Below are 4,891 nucleotides of genomic sequence, written 5' to 3'. Positions count from 1 at the left end.
TCTGCCGGCCGAAGCAAGAACCTCGGGCACGAAGCCCCCGGAACAAGCACAGCTGTGGCTTTCCACAGGAAGGTCCCGACGCTGGCCCGGGCTCGGCCGCACCGCTTTTGACGGGGGCGAGCCTCGCCCAGTCCCGGTACAGTGCCATTCCTGCTTCTGGACCCCAGCCCGACCGGCTCAGCCCTCAGCGCCAATCCTTCTCCCAAGGTTACGGATCCGTTTTGCCGACTTCCCTTACCTACATTGGTCTAGAGACTAGAGGCTGTTCACCTTGGAGACCTGCTGCGGATATGGGTACGGTCCGGCACGAAAATCACACTCCCTCACTCGGATTTTCAAGGGCCGACAGGAGCGCACCGGACAGCGCAAGAGCCGCACTGCTCTACGGAGCCACCGTCCCTATCTCGGGGTGAACCCATTCCGGGGACTCGATCTCCTTACAGAGAAAAGAAAACTCTTCCCGGGGCTCCCATCGGCGTCTCCGAGCTGGTTTGCGTTGCCGCACTTGGCCCCGAAGGACCGATCTCCGTAGCCGGGTTCGGGACTGTTAACCCGATTCCCTTTCGGTTGCAGCGGGGCGTCTCCGATTCGACAGACAGAGCTGCACAAACGCGCCCGCTTCTGAAAGGATTTCTCCTTTCCCTAAGGACCGACTGACCCATGTTCAACTGCTGTTCACATGGAACCCTTCTCCACTTCAGTCCTCAAGGTTCTCACTTGAGTATTTGCTACTACCACCAAGATCTGCACCAGCGGCGGCTCCAGGCGGGCTCGCGCCCGACACCTTCAACGCCCACCGCTGCGGCCCTCCTACTCGTCGCGGCTTAGCACCCCCACTGTTCGTGCTACTCTGCCAGCGACGGCCGGGGATAGGCGCGACGCTAGAGCGCCATCCATTTTCGGGGCTAGTTGCTTCGGCAGGTAAGTTGTTACACACTCCTTAGCGGATTCCGACTTCCATGGCCACCGTCCTGCTGTCTTAAGCAACCAACACCCTTCATGGGTTCTCATGAGCGTCCGACTCGGGCGCCTTACCCCGCCGTTTGGTTCATCCCACAGCGCCAGTTCTGCTTACCAAAAGTGGCCCACTTGGCACTCTCATCGCAGCGGGAGGCCTCAACCCAGAAGGCCTCCCGTACACCCATTGAATGTTTGAGAACAGGTTGATGACGTTTCGACCCCAATGCCTCTAATCATTCGCTTTACCAGGTGTGACTGCTCTCCCATCGAGCGCCAGCTATCCTGAGGGAAACTTCGGAGGGAACCAGCTACTAGATGGTTCGATTGGTCTTTCGCCCCTATACCCGGATCGGACGATCGATTTGCACGTCAGAATCGCTTCGGACCTCCACCAGTTTCCTCTGGCCTCGTCCTGCCCGGGCATAGTTCACCATCTTTCGGTTGCCAACGTGTGCGCTCTAGCTCCGCCCCGGCGACAAGTGAGCGCCTTGGACGGGCCGTTGCTGCGCCCGAACCCCTGTGCTGTCCGGGATCGCAACGCGGCCCGCGAAGGGCCTTCGCGTTTCATTGCGCCATTGGGTTTCGAGAGACCCATTGACTCGCGCACATGTTAGACTCCTTGGTCCGTGTTTCAAGACGGGTCGGGTGGGTTACCGACCTACTCGCCGCAAACCACGATAGCGCCTCCACGGGAGAACTCGCCACTCACCCGGCTCCTCGCCGCCAGCCCGCCGCCACGGGACCAACCCGGACAACAAGAGGCGACAAGCTTGCCCAGCGGGTCCTCCGCTCCGATTCCAGAGGGCGTCATCGTTCGGGCCTCCCGACAGCCGGGAGAAGCCCATGGGGCACTGGACGGGGTGACGAACTCTTCGTGCACGGCAAGGTATAACTCCCGCGAACCGTCCCCGAGGGGACGAGCAGGGCACCTCCAGAGCCGGACTCAAAGTCGTACTTTTCCCATTGACCCGCGTCTGTCGCGGCGTTCTACCGGCGGTGGAAAGTGCGCACGCCGGAGACCGCGTCCGCGCACTGGCAGCCGGAACAGCCCCCCGAGAGGAGCCGTTCACCCGACGCCGCCAGCTCGGCAGTCGTCCGGAGACTGAATCCCACCGCTTTCGAGCTTCGAGGGCCCACCCGTTTTACTCTAAGCGGTTTCACGTACTCTTGAACTCTCTCTTCAAAGTTCTTCTCAACTTTCCCTCACGGTACTTGTTGACTATCGGTCTCTCGGTCGTATTTAGCCTTAGATGGAGTTTACCACCCACTTAGGGCTGCACTCTCAAGCAACCCGACTCACGGGAGGCTTCGTGCCGGGCGCGCAACGGCGGAGACGGGCCTGGCACCCACTCTGGGACAAGCCCCTGTCAGGGGGACTTGCACTGTCGCAAACTCCCGGGAACGTTGCCTCCCATACACCACATTTCCCGACCGCCTGCAAGGACGGGGGATTCGGTGCTGGGCTAGGTCCCGTTTCGCTCGCAGCTACTCGGTTAATCCCTGTTGGTTTCTTTTCCTCCGTTTAGTGATATGCTTAAATTCAGCGGGTTGTCTCGCCTGATCTGAGGTCGACACAGATGTGCGCTCTCGCGTTCGATTCCGGCGCGGTCCAGCGCGCGCGCGCGTCCTTCCCCAATCGTCCGGCCGACGCCTTCCGCCCATTCCCCGCTCACAGTCGGCAGCACCCTCGGCGACTGCGAGCGAGACTGGAAGGCGCCGCTGGCCGGCGCTCGGGACCGCGCGCATGCGGTTTGCGCGGATAACGCAGAGAGTTTCGAGCCTCCGACCGCCGCGGCCGAATTTTTTTCTGCCGCACCTCTCTTTCCCTCGAGAGAGCGACCTCGACCTAGCGTAGGGGCATCGTCATGTTTTGCGTCGGCCCCGCCCCAACTGGAGTGGCCCAGTTTTTCTCGGGGCAGACATTGCGAAGCACTTACCCCCGTATTCTTAAACAGACCTCCACTTGAAATTTCACTCGAGTTGCTCCTCGAAGCCGGTTTCGTGCTTCTTAAACCCTCCTCCACTCCTACCGGCCCTCGAACGGAGGAACTCCTCCACGCTTTCCTCCAAAATCTCGAGGTGGCGCTGTTGCTACCTTAAACGCCTCCTCGGCCGAAGCGTCCCCCTCAACAGTGTCAAGCAGCCGGCTCGCTGGCCGAGTTCGCCGAACATGTGCTACGTGTGGACGAACTGTTTCACGATGGCGCCGACGATAGCGAAGCTGCAGTTGTGCCACGGTGGGCTTTGCGGGATAGAATAAACCCGCTGGAGCATTTCAGCGATGGGAAGTTTTTATCCCGGTACCGGTTTACGAAGGACACCGTGCGAGAGCTCCTGAACTGCCTGCCCATGGAAGAAAACGTCAGCAATCGCGGTCACCCGCTGCCACCGATGCTTCAGCTGGCCGTTGCGCTGCGATTTTATGGAAGTGGAACATTCCAAGTCGTCACCGGTGACTTGATAAATGTTTCGCAACCGACGGTGTGCCGTGCAGTGGAACGAATATCAACGCTGATCGCGGCACATCTGTTCCCGCGAACTGTGAAGTTCCCTGCTACAGCGGCCGAGTTCCAAGCGGATACGACGGCCTTCTACCGCCTTGGCCGTTTCCCTGGGGTGACTGGGTGCATAGACTGCACCCACATCCGAATCAAGTCTCCTGGCGGTCAACTCGGAGAAGTATTCCGCAACCGAAAAGGTTACTTTTCGATCAATGTGCAGGTGAGCCCATTTTTCTTTTTGCAAAACTTTATCGCGATCTAGGTGACATTATATCATATTAACGCGTGTTGATATTTAGAACAAACATAAGGGCCGCTTTCCTTCACATTGCCCATCATAGCTGTCGTCTTATTCAAATAATGTTCATGTAAACATTGAGCAAAAAAAGATAATCGATCTCTTGCAGTGCTTTGAACCTGCACTGCATCACTTTTCAAGATTGAAGGGTCTGGTTCAATTATTGTTTCTAAGTATACGCAAACTCCTTTTATGTCCAAAGCGACTTGTGCTATCAATTTATCAGTGATGGAGGTATATTTTTGTACAATATTTTAGTTATGCCTCAATATTTTGGCTTGCGCACTTCTGTATCCACTAATAAATTTGTTCTCTATTTCTTAGCTAACATTGTATAAGTAGGAGGAGTCATTTGTTTTTCACGTTGCTTGTTTCACATTTCTTTCTGCCTGCGCCCTTCTGAAATCCCTGCATGACCTTGAGGGCAAAAATTAATAAATACCATGTATGTTACCTAGCGTTCCTGTTACATGAAGCACCAAATTTTCACTTGCATTGCAAGCAAACAATTTGCGCCGTTTTAATGAATGTGCTAATTTTTCTGGCTCTTGTTGCTTGTAAAACATAGAACCTAAGCTATATAAATAGATATTAATTGCTGAAGAGTACAGTGATTTGACATGTAGCCACAAAAATTTATATTCATTTCCTGAGAATATCTTCATGGCAGAGACATAATATTTTATCCTCAGGCAATAACGGGGCCAAGACTGGAATTTTACGACTTGGTCGTCGGCTGGCCTGGATCAGTCCATGACAGCAGAATTTTTGATAACAGCCGTGCACGAGTCCTCTACGAGACGAAGAGAGTTCCCGGGTTGCTACTGGGAGACGCAGGTTATCCCTGCATGTCATTTTTAATGACACCTCTGGCAGATGCCAACCCACCAAATACCCCAGAGGGCAGGTAAGTACAAGAGGGAACTTATACACCATAGTTTCTTTGATTGAAGGCAACACAAATGTACGAATGTCATCTCCTTTTGCTGCTGTTCTGCTCTGTAAACTCTTTACATCAAAGAGTGGATCCTCCATTTTTTTTGTTACCGAAACACTTAATTTTCCCATGCTTTTCCCATTTTTCTAATCAAATTCAGCACAAATTCAACATTCAGACTTAATACATTTGCCA

At 54.7% G+C, this 4,891-nt stretch overlaps 1 pseudogene; it reads right to left on the bottom strand.

Moving 5' to 3' along the window:
- Positions 1 to 253: 253 nt before the first annotated feature.
- LOC144111633 (large subunit ribosomal RNA) lies at positions 254 to 2,508 on the bottom strand (annotated as a pseudogene).
- Positions 2,509 to 4,891: the final 2,383 nt, after the last annotated feature.

This window comes from Amblyomma americanum, chromosome 11 (genome assembly GCF_052857255.1).
Source record: "Amblyomma americanum isolate KBUSLIRL-KWMA chromosome 11, ASM5285725v1, whole genome shotgun sequence".
Classification (NCBI taxonomy): Eukaryota; Metazoa; Arthropoda; class Arachnida; order Ixodida; family Ixodidae; genus Amblyomma; species Amblyomma americanum.
The sequence above is the reverse complement of the archived record's forward strand: the minus strand, read 5'-3'. Positions and strand labels throughout refer to the sequence as shown.